Here is a 12,324-nt window from a genome sequence, read left to right as displayed (position 1 = left end):
GTAGAGGGGAGCAGATTAGTGAACCAAAGATCACAGCCAGTGTGTTAAGGGCTGTGATAGAACTACACACACAGTATTCTTGGGGCAAAAAAGAAGTGATATCTTGTGAAGATTAAAAAACTAATCAAACTTAGAAAATCTGTGACATATTTATGACAATGGCATATAGAACTTCTGAAGAGTGTTACTACTGTTGGGACCAATTGTACTCAACGAGGTGGACTTGAGAAATGACAACATATTAAAGGAAACACCCTCACAAATACAGTCATTAGTGTCATGCACCAACATTCAAGAATCTGAAATTTGAGATGTTACTTGGTGTAGGATGAAGTTCAGAACTCATTAAAGAAGAGTGTGGTCTGTGTATTAGATTATAGATTTATATTTGAGAGTTTCCCAATAGTTTAATAAGATATGCTAAGTTTTATTGAGCAATTAAATGAAATTGAATTTTTTCACATTAAGAAATTAGTAATGTTAAGTCTAGAATAATTGATGATACCAATTGCCAATTTCATGCACACGCTGCACTGCAATCACGTGATGATGCATTCATCTGGTCAGTCTACCTGTAATTCAGCCCATGCAGCCCTAGATAGAGCGAAGACAGGAAATGCTGAAACTAGAGCCTGACAGGGTCAAGGAAGGCACTCAGTTAAAGTCCTTGTAATATAAATATGTAAAATTGAGTTCAGGATCTCAGAAAAGCAGAAATATTTTGGATTTTTTTTTTCAGAATTGCTTCTTTCATTTTGGGTCTAGTGAGCAAATGTTACATATTTCAGGAAATTCGGTTTCTGGTGCTGACCAGATGCTCAAACACTGCAAAATCTTATGATACCTTAATGCAAAATTACTTTTAAATGATGTCTACTGAATGAATTTAGAGGCATGCAATACCAAGACATAAGAAATAAAGGGGTTACTTTCTTAAAGTTTCATCTTTGATGATAATAATGATAGGTAATACACACTATGCTCATACTTGGTGCCAAACTGGGTGCTAACAGCTATGCACAGATTACTTTATTTAATCATCACAAACCCATGAGTGATATACTGTTACTATCTACATTTCTGCTGAGGAAAGGGAAGTTTAGCAACCTTTAAACAACTGGGCAAAATGGGGATTCAAACCAAAGTCTTCAGGGTTGTGAAGCTGGTGTTCAGTACTCCATTATACTGCATATCTAGAGACTGAGGTTTTCTTAATGAGTAGATTAGCATTCATTTAAGTTGTTTCATAGAAGCTTAAGTCTATTTTTTGTTTAGAAAGAAATATGTAAAGCAGCTGCATTATTCAAGAGGAAAGAAAAATGTTTTCTTCAGATCCTCCCTTTTAAAAATTCTCCTAATCACTGGCAGCCTTTATTCACTAAATACATTAAAGAATGTTAATCTGACATTCTATTTATCAGGCGTCTCTATGGCTGAAGGGAGAGTAGTTCTTTGACCTTGAGCAATTTGATTAATTTCTCTACATCTTTGTTTTCTTATCTGTTCAATGGAAAGTATGATATCTTTATAGTGGTAAGTATAATATCAAGCACACAATGAAGATTTAGTAACAATAACATCAACAGTTCTCATTACTTTTTAAGCTTCTCCTCTGTGCCAAGTACTTTTGTGGGGCACTGGCTTACATGATCACATTTAATCTTAAACCCAAAGAGGTAGGTATTACTATCATCAGTTACCAGTGAGGAAACTGAGTCTTGGAAAACTTTTAAACACTTCTGTAGTCACATATCTATAAAGTAGAGAAGGTGAAATTCAGGCCAAGTCTGTCTAAAGTCTGTGCTTGTCTCATATGTTGAATCTTTTTCATATCACACTTCCTCTCTAGACTACAGAACATCCTAGAAATATTGGGTATTATTGTTTGTACCCAATTTGGACAATAAGATACTTTAATTACTTGAAAACTTGTACCTCATGAATAATAGAGAGGTCACTGTTAATCAGACCATGAGATAGACTATGCTGATTTTGAGAGCAACAAATGAATGTAAATGAAAAGTACGGATTATTATTGGTTGATTGCTATTGCCCCACAGGCTACTGGGACTCATATGCTCAGAAAGGGGTATTGAGCCCCATTTTATCTTCTAACATAGTTTTGCTATCCTTTCTCTCGTCACAAGGGGAGAGCAGAGAAATATAGGACATGTCTATGTCCACAGTCCTTGTAGAGATCTGCAAAGATGTCTTTTTGAAAATGAAGTCATCTTTTAGATAAGATCAAATTCAGGCAAATTGGATTTTTATTTGCTTTGACATAGATTGGAATCAGTGGTGTGATTTTTTTTCCCCTCCTGTGTAGAGAGAAGAAAGAAATCATCTTAATAAATCTCCTTGACTTTCCTCAAGGTGTTCAGTATCTTTCTCCTTGGAAAGAGCAACACAGTGTTATGACACAGAGCTTTGACCCTGAGGTTGAAAACTTATGCTTGGATCTAAATGCTGCTGATGGATTTTGATGGGGAAAAATATTCAATTCCTACTTTCCTCAGTTTATTCATTCATTTGACAATTGATGCTATGGATTTATCAGGGAACAAACAAAATCCCTGCTCTCATAGAGTTTACATTCTAGCAGGAGAGGGACAGACAATAAAAATTCAATACATACAGTATGTTGGGGGATCATTTGGTATGCTATGGAGGAAAAGAAAGCAGAGATTGGAGTAGGAAGTGTGCAAGAGGGTGCCATGTGAAAGATGGTTTTCAGGGAAGTCTTCTCTGGTAAAGTGGCATTTGAAGAAAGTGAGAAACTGAGTTATGTATCTAGGTAGAGGATGAATTTCCTAGGCAGGTGGGACAGCAAAGGCAAAGGCTCTGAGGGTTGAGAGCACATGGCAGGTGTGAGGGACAGCCAGGAAGTCAGTGTGGCTGACATGGAGTGCCAATGGGAGGATGGTAGCAGGAGGGCCAATGAGGAGCCTGGGCTCATCATGTATGGCCTGTGGGCCATTGGAAGGAGCTGCCTTTTATCTTTAGTCAGATAGGAAGATCCTGGAGGCTTCTGGGCAAAGATAGTTATGATTTAAGTTCTGAAATGGCCATTGGTGTTGGATATAGAAGAGAATACGTGTATCGAAGCAGGGAGAGGCAGAAGCAGGAGGTCCGTGGTGGGAACACTGCAGTGATCTGAGAACTGGGGGTAACTTGTTCAGAGCAGTGGGAATAATAAGTAATTGCTGGGCATAGTTTGAAGGTAGAAGAACATGGCATATGAAGGAAGAGAGGATTCGAAGAGGACTCTAAGATTTTTCCTCTGAGAAAGTGGAAGAATGGAGTTTCTATTTACATACATGGGGGGAAGAAAATATGGGAGGAGTGCATTTTGTGTGAAATTTAGGAATGTGAGTTTGAACATTTTAAGTGTGAGATGCCTATAAGGCAGTTAAGTGGAAATGTTATGTAGATAGTTGAATATGTAAGTATGGAGTTCAGGGGAAAGTCCTGGCGAGGGATTAGAATTTGGGAGCTGTGTATGCATGGTTTCTAAGGTCTTAAGACTAGATTGGACTCATTTATTGATTCATGTGCTACTTCTCTGACCTTGAGCAATTTGATTAACTTCTCTACATATTAATTTATGTATCTGTTCAATGAAAAGTATAACATCTACTATTCAAACATACTGTGATGGTCAAATGACAATAATGATGAGGACACTCTTGCTTTTTAAGCATGTTCTCTGTGCCAAGTACTAGTGATTCACTGCCTTACACTTGATCTTGAACCTAAAGAAATAGGCACTACTGTCATCAACCAATGAGGAAACTGGAACTTCAGTTTAGTTACATTATAATTCAGGGAGTAATTATAGATATAGAGGATATTTTAAATTAAAAACTACAATATTTAATGATTGAGGAGGTAATGAGGAACCAGGAAAGGAGATTGAAAAGTCCTCTATCTATAAAGTGAGGAGGATTACACACACACATACACACACACACACACACACACACATACACACACACACACACACACACAGAAACACATGCACACAAATTCTCCTTTTGTAATAAGCCTGAATTAAGAAGCAGGAGGCAGTCTATGAGAAAAGATAATGCTGAGTTTTTCATGATATGCCAGGAAACGTAAGGAGGAAGAGGCTCTGATAAGAAAATGGTATTTCTGCTCAGTCTTGTTGGAGCCAATAAATGACTTTGGAATTTGGGGGGAAGACATAGCGAGATAGTGAGAGTATGAAGTATAATAATGGGAAAAGATGGCAACATGGTTGGAAAAGGAGATGCAGGTACACTTTATGATTTAGTCTTCTTGTGACTGTTAATATAATACATGCTCTGAAAAAAATTTAAAACTCTACAAATGAATTAAGAGAATAAATGTATCAGTAATATACACTACTATGATAACTTCTGCTAAATTTTGGGACACTTTTTTTCTTTTTTTTTACACACACAAAATTAGGATTATATTATATACATACATTTTTGTAGGCTGCTTTTTTATTTTCTATAAGGGCAAGAATATTTTTTGGATGATTCATTTTTTTTAATCATATTTTGATAAGAGGAGAGAGGTGATCAAAGAGAAAAATGTATTGGTTTAAGAAATGTCTGGTCCAATATCTACCAATAAAGCAATGACTGTGTGTGTATATGAGAGAGATGGAGAACAAGGACCACTTGGAACTTGTGTTTTGATGACTGATATGATTTTGCTGTACTGGCCACAGGGAAAGAGAAAACAAGACAGACTACAGCTTTGCTTATTTTTTATGTCAGGATAGATTCCGGGCTTGCTTTCTGAATAGCTGGAGAATTGTTGGTTCTTCATTATGAGACGTAGCAGGAACTGAAAGGAGAGAATATCTGAAATGCCTTAGTTGGTATCTACCAATGTAAAGAGGTAATGAAATTAAATTGTGACATGAAGTAGGCTGTTTTGACTAAATTATTTGGTTTGGCCTTCCCTGTACCTTACAAATAAAAAAAAATCATATCTCCCTATATTTTTCATGTTGTGGGTCCAGTCTGGATTTATATATACCAACAAGATTTATTATAGGAACTTTTTCCAAAAATCTGTGTAAATTGTGAAAAGTCATCTTAGTTTATCAGTAAGGTGTGATGAGCATGACCACAACAAGAGAATTGCTCCTGTTTACAGCTTTTATGGAACAACTTTCCTCTAAAATAAATGCTTGATGTGATTAGATTCAGAAGATTTTGGTAAGAGACTAAAGGCCTAGTGAAAGTCCTTTTCAAATAAATGAAATTAAATGAGAACAATGGAAATAATACACAGTTGGAAACTTCTGACAGCAGTAATCAAATGGGTATGTGTGTATTTCTGTTTGCATTTTGTGGGCTCTCTTTCCATATATGGGTTCTTGACTGGGGAACACAATTGGCTAGAAAATGGGACTTTACAAGGTCAAGGTCACATATCCCACTGGCCATACTGAAGCAGAAAACTATGTCGTAGCTATCAATTGCATTAGATATTCTATATAGTCATTTCATGAACATAAGCTCTTGGTCACATGAAGACTAGTCAAGAGAGTTGGCTGGTTCAGTCATATCCGTAATGCTATTAGGAAAAACAGACATACAACTTTAAGCATAGGTGGGCAATGACTTCCACTCTGCCTGTGAATAGCAGTATATACACAGAAGCTGACAAATGTACAAACTGAACTGCGTCAGAGGAGAGAAAAAGTCCCACTTAGCCGTAATTCCATTATTTAACTGAAAACAAACATACTAGTTAGTATTGTCTTTTACTTCTATCTAGTTAATACTGTGTTAATATAGAAGTTTCAGGAGAATATTACATACTATTATAAACGTACAATCATTCTATATATCTTTGCCATTTGTTATGACCAAATCAATACATCAGAACATAGTTTTTCAAAATCTAAAACAACATCTTTTATCTTGGAGTTTGTAAAGTCCATTAGGGGAATAACGTCACAGCATTGAGAAATTCACTCACTACATTCCTACCACTTCACATCGAGGATCATATGCAATGACAAATACTGAAACTTGCACCAGAGAGCAAGTTGGGGAAACATTAGTTTCTGATCATTGCATTTTTGCTTTAGAATCTCAGTCTATGATTTTCTGACATTTCCATTTCTGATTGAGCTATACCGATCCCCTAATAAAAGTACAAAGCCCTGTAAGTTCCTCTGCAAATCCACTCAATATCCCCTGGACTTTGGAAGGCAACTGTCCCTTTTATTTTTCAAGGAGAATTGTGCTTTTATGTTGTTCATTAAAAAAAAAGAGGAAAAAATGTCAAGTCCATAACCTCTAACGAATCACCCTGTCCATCTGCAGCCCTGGCAGTTGTCTATAAACAAGAGAAGGAGCGGAGAGAAAGCCCTGTCTTTTAGTCTGAAACTCTCATGCTGCTTCAGAAACACCATTAATATAAACAGTGTGGATTGCCTTTCAATATGCAAAATGGACGGAGGTACCCAATTTTCTTTTATAATAGAGTAAATCTGAAGTAATTATCAGGGAAATCCATTGTAATCTCTCAATTTCCCCTTTTAAAAATTAGACATCGGCTATGGAAGCACACTGACCACAGGAATACAGTATTTACCTAACAGGTTTCAAGTCTTAAGGACCGCTTCCTCTTTATTTTTCTTGGACCTTTATGCTGCTCACCCACAAAGTCTTCTTCACTCAACCCTACCAACAGCCCAGCTGGTACCACAGATAAGAAGCAAACTGTTTTCTCCTTGACCTCTAAGCATTCTACTCCACGAAAAGCAACGTGGAACGCACACTCAGCAGGCTACGAGCCTGGAGCCAGTTTGTCCTCGAGGTATTTCTGCCATAAAGCATAATACTATTCACTGTGTTTTGCTCTAAGCAGATCCATCTCCCACTCCCCTTTCTCCTGCTTTTCACTCCGCACCTGGCGGCAATTCACAACACGCACAGCACACAGCAAACAGCAAACAAAAAGCACGAAACAGCAACAGATTCCTTTGTTTTACATGCAAATCGTACCTCCGGTAGTTGTCACATCTTCCTCAAAAGCCACGCTTAATTTTTAATGACAGCGATCCAGTGCAGTCCTCCAAATCGCCACTGGTAATGATCATTACCTCTCACGCCTAAAGCCTTTTGGACCGTTAATGTCACAACCCTTGCTAACTCATAGCTTTAATACTCCTGCTCAAAATGTCTGAAAGAGTTTGGAAGGACAAAAGGAGTGACAGGCACGCTAGACAGCCATGCTTGAAATTAGTTATCTGAAGCTCCTTCAAAGCTGTTCATACTGTTTTTAAAGCGTGCAGGAGGCAGGATTTATTAGCCTATGATAGGCATGCTGTTTCTGTTTTTATTAAATACTGTAATAGGCTGTCTGTTAGCGATGCTGTGATAGGTCCCACATCACTTCCCACTGCTTTTGAATTCTCACATTAAAAAGGCAGGGAGGGCTCAGACTTCCTTACAGACTACGACGACCGACACCACCCTGCCGAGAGGATCACATTTCCAAATCCTCTAACTACAGAAGAAGGAATTCCGTTTGCAAATAGGTATTTTTACATGGGAAGTGAAGTTGGGAATAAATGCTCTATAGGATTCCCCAAACAATTCTCTTATTCCCAGCAAAGGACTTCTGCTCATCCCAGTTACAAAAATAAGCATTCTCCAGAGTTAATAAGATAATCAATCCCAATAGGAAATGTTCTCCGCAACACTGAGTAGGATTCAGGGTATACATACAGACAAAATCTCAGATTATGTATCAAGTACACTGAATGGATCAAAGCACATTAATTATTTCATGCTGATTAACAAAGATTTGTGTTCTAATATGAAGCAATCATATTCGTGCACTACTGTCAAAATGGAAAGAAAAAATGATGGGTGGGAGGGAGGGGGTGTGTACGCTACCTTGATCCGCTTTGGACAGTCATGATCACTGAAGATGGAAAAGGGATTTCTTACCATTGGTCAGAGATGCGGCTGGAATGCTACTCTGAAAAGTTTAAGTACTTTTCCAAATAGGGAAGCAGAAAAAGTTCTTGGTCGCTCAGAGGAACATGGTCCAGCTACCCAGATTTTGTCCTTCTCTTCTGCTGTTCTTTCTCTCCTCCAGCTACCCCTGGAGCAATAGTTACATAGTAGTTACTATGGAAACTGAGCGGTTCGCTCCAGAGGAGGGGCTTAGGGAGAGCAGCAGATGGAATACGACAGAAATGTACTATATTGGCTTATAGAATTGAAAATGAGGAGGGATTCAAAACACAAATACTACAAAACAAAACAAAAAAAGGGAATGATTATAAATCATCACTATTTAATTACTGATCATTTTGTTATCTAGAAATACTATTAGGATCACATTTACATGTAAGAACTGAACATCTGATTTGCTCAACTTTCTGATAAAAGAAAGACACTTCCCCCCCCCCTTTCTGTTTTTTCTTTTTTTTTTTTTTAACTCCTGGTTGTCAGTTTGACTATACCCTGATTGCATGTGTATTTTAGTTGTCACTTGATTGGTCACAATTTCTTCTCAGGAATAAAGTGTGATTTAGCAGGAAAATCTTGTATCACAAACTGTAATGATGTTTTATTTTGATTGAGTATCTTTATAGTGGTTTCACTGGGACAGAACTAAAATCAGAAAATACTATACTTTGAATTTTAGTAAGTAATTCTGTTCCCATTATGTTGGTAGGACAAAGAGAAGACGACTTTTCAAACTTCAATTTTTCAAATAGAAAAAAAAAAGATTTTTTGTGTTATGTGTCCAAACTTTCACTAGTTTCATGATCATGCAAGAGAAACCATTTCCTACTAATTAAAATTTCACAGTTGTAAGGAGTCTGGGGAACACAGAACTATTGTCTGTAGTATCTCAGTTTCACAGTTTGTAATTGGAACAACTGACACCACTAAGTGAAATCACAAGACTTCCAAAATGTAATTGTTGGGAGGTAATTCTTTGGGATTTTATGAAAATCCTGTAATTTTTTTATAGGCAAGCATATCATCCAAAAATTTATGATAGAAGAAGGACTATATCAGGGGAAAAGAATTTATGATGTTGCTTTTAAAAATTGATGGGAGAGTAATATCATAAATTGTATATCCCAAATATTTTTTTGCAAATGTAAGGGAGTATTTAAATGACAACCTATGACAACCTAAACACCATTAAAATCACCATACATGACTTGTGGGGAGATGGAGAGAGAGAGAGAGAAAAAAAGTCAGAAAACTCCCCTCCAATCCTACATCTGGTTAATTCAGGAGATAGCTGCTAATAAACAGGAGGCAAAAGGATAAGATGTTGATCCTGGGATGAACAAGAGGGTGGGACTGGGGTAGAAATGGTCAGTGATGCTCTGTCCATGGTGGAGAGAAGGTCACTTGATCTCTGTGGAGACGAAGGGAAATGCTGGAAGGACAGTTCAGGTGGGAGTGGTGGTGGGGTGGAAGATGGTTTATCCGGGTAATGCAGGAGGGGCAGGAAAGGAGGGAAGGAAGCTGATGGCAGGGAAAGAAGAAGAGAAATCCATGAGGGAGGAAGGAAAGAATTTCTTGAGGTGGCTTTGTGTTGGAAGAGGGCACAGGCTTTGAAATTAAGAGGCCTGATTATGAAACTTGGCTCTCTTAGACTATTTGAGCGTCTCAGGTAAAATGGGTTGATAGAAATGGTGGTTGTAAGAATGCCGTGATGAGATGAGTAGGTGACAAGGGAGGAGTAAAGCTCTCTGTAAACTGAACTACTACCATAAATGCTAGTTAGCACTGAGCAGGAAGAAAGAGGGAGATGAAAGATTAAAGACGAGGTGAGAAGTAAAGGGGAGGAAGAGGGGGAAAGAGAGTAGGAAGTGAAGGAGATGTGACTGGGTACAAGAGGGAGGAAGTAGAAGAGAATTTCTCCTGTGAATCATCTCAGATAGAATTTATTTCTTGTTTTTGTTTTGTTTCTGGATCACATTCCAGTAAGTGTTGCTTTAGTTCTCCCCCTTTTAAGGAAGTTTCAGATAATAAAGTGTCTTTGGAGCTCACACCTTCTTCAACAAGGGAGAAACCTATGCTGAATTTGTTAACAGCGTGTTCTACCATCTTGGAAACAGCTGATCTGAGGATTGAATTTAGTAATTCTTAACATTGCTTTTTTGGATGGTTCCCTGGAGAATGAAGTTTGGGGCAGCAGAAGGCAGGAACTGAAGTGATATTTTAGAGCTATATTGCCAAACACATTCAGCAAAGTACTGTGTGCATCTGTAACTTAATAACATTTTCAACAGCATCTGCTCATGGAATGCACATAAAAAAACTTGCTCTGGAAAGAATTTGTGCATGTTAACAAATAGAGGAGGTTGAAAACCAGAGCCTGGGTGAGAATGATGTGATCGCCTATGCTGAGAATTTGCAGTTTACATGCACAGCCTGCAAGTTAAACGGTTTAATGAATGAAACAATGCATAATTTCATTATGAGTCATCACTATTAAAATAAAAATTTGATAGATACACAACCAGAAAGTGTAGCTATCTGTTACAGATGCAAGTGCTAATTATATTTTGGAGTATATAATTTATACTCTGAATAATACAAAGAGTAACTGCTTTTGCTCTGTTGTGACTATTTTTCTAGGAACAACAGGAAAGTTAGTTTAGAAACTGTTTCCTTCCTGTTATTTTCCTGTGAATGCTGAAGCTGACTCACTCTGAAGTCCCAGTTTAGATCCATACAAGAGGCATTCTCTATATAAAGGTGAAGTCTTAGTCCTAGAAGATCATTAAAATAAAATAGTTGAAGAAAATCTGACATTTAAAGTATTGGTCTACATCGCTTTTTATAAATATTTTTTTCTTCAGATTAGAGACTTAAAAAATTTACTAATGACATTGTATTTTCTAAAATTTTACATTTATAGAGTATATTCACACACATCATATTTGATCCTCAGAATAGTTATTTGGGACACAGGCAAATATTAATAGTTCCATTCCATCTGGAGAAATTGAAGATGAGGGAGATTAAATGATTTCCCCAAGATCAAATAGCATGGAAGTATGTTTCCTAGCTCATAATTTAGTGTTATTTTTATTCCATGAAACTTTATGCCTAGCTCCTACTATTTCTTCTAGAAATATCCAGAAATATAGGCACTAAAATAGTTTTTTTTAATTGTGAAAAAAATATATAAACTGGAGTTTACTGGCACATTTTTTTCTTTCCACCCAGCAAATATTCATGCTGGATTTTACTTTTTGTTTTGCAGCTCTTTGTGTTTTTAAGGTAGAGTTGGTAAGCATTTTTAAAAGATGAACTATAGATTTTCACAATTCTTTCAATTACAGAATTGAGACAGTGCAATTTATCCTAATGGTGGCAGCTAAACAGGAGGGTCTCTGATCTGTGGACTATAAACACAAACCCATTTAGTGAGACCACGATTTGGATCATGTTGGATTCTCTGATTTTGTGTCTGTCTTCCTAAAAAGTAGGAAAGTCTGCAGGAACTGCCCCACCACCCCCCGTCAGAAGTTTGCCCTCCATGCTGGTTTTAGTGAATTTCCATTCTGTGTGCATGTTGAAATAGGAGAAGCAGGTAATGATAATATGATATACATATCAGTTACTTAATTTATCTGAATTCTCAGAACAGTAGAAACAGCCTCCCTGCCATGCCCCCTCCCACCACCAGATGCAGACAGCCCAAGCCCTTGCCTGGATGCCCATGGGAAGGCCCTGCCCAAGCTAGTTGAGCCAGTGTTCCCAGCCATCACTCTTTGGCTGAGCCATTGCATTTGGCAGACAGCTTATTGGGACCGTGTTTCTATCCTTCTGAAGGCTCTCAGAGTATTGCACATAAATCAGTTTTAAAATAAAACATGAAATAGAACATTACAGCTGTTCGAGTTTTTATTTCATTTGGATTTTCCTACTTCCAGGGGCCTAGCTGCAATTCCTGCTTCCCAGTAGTAGGTGCTATTCGAAGGGGGCACTCCAGCCACAGTGCATCTGTGCTCTATCAGTGAAAAGAAGATTGCCAGTTGCTATTATTATTAGTAAGACTATGGTGTTGCAGCAATATATACCACCTACACAACATCGCTTTAGATAAGATACCTGCTGTGTTCAATGTAAGTTATTAAAAGACATCTATCTTCAAAACAAAACAAAACAAAACATCCCTGATATGCAGAAGATTCCAAGATTGGGTATAAAGGGCAAGGATTTATATGTATGTTGGTGTTTACATTCATGTGTATATATGAATAACTTCCTTTATGTTGCCAGATTGTTAGGGTAGGAGAACCATTGACAAACAAAA

The 12,324-nt window shown here is 37.4% G+C and overlaps 1 protein-coding gene across 2 annotated transcripts in view; it reads right to left on the bottom strand.

The window, feature by feature from the left end:
- KCNMB2 (potassium calcium-activated channel subfamily M regulatory beta subunit 2) overlaps window positions 1-7,418 on the bottom strand; it is a 224,935-nt gene extending 217,517 nt beyond the window's left edge. The window contains exon 1 of one of the 2 annotated variants that reach the window (XM_036926782.2): window positions 7,020-7,418. The gene's annotated coding sequence lies outside the window, so the exon portion shown is untranslated. The remainder of the gene's footprint in view (window positions 1-7,019) is intronic. The other variant, XM_036926780.2, reaches the window with a different exon arrangement.
- Window positions 7,419-12,324: the final 4,906 nt, after the last annotated feature.

The sequence above is a fragment of the Manis pentadactyla genome, chromosome 1 (assembly GCF_030020395.1).
Source record: "Manis pentadactyla isolate mManPen7 chromosome 1, mManPen7.hap1, whole genome shotgun sequence".
In the NCBI taxonomy this organism is placed as follows: Eukaryota; Metazoa; Chordata; class Mammalia; order Pholidota; family Manidae; genus Manis; species Manis pentadactyla.
Note: the sequence above shows the minus strand (reverse complement) of the source record. Positions and strands in the feature narration are given on the sequence as shown.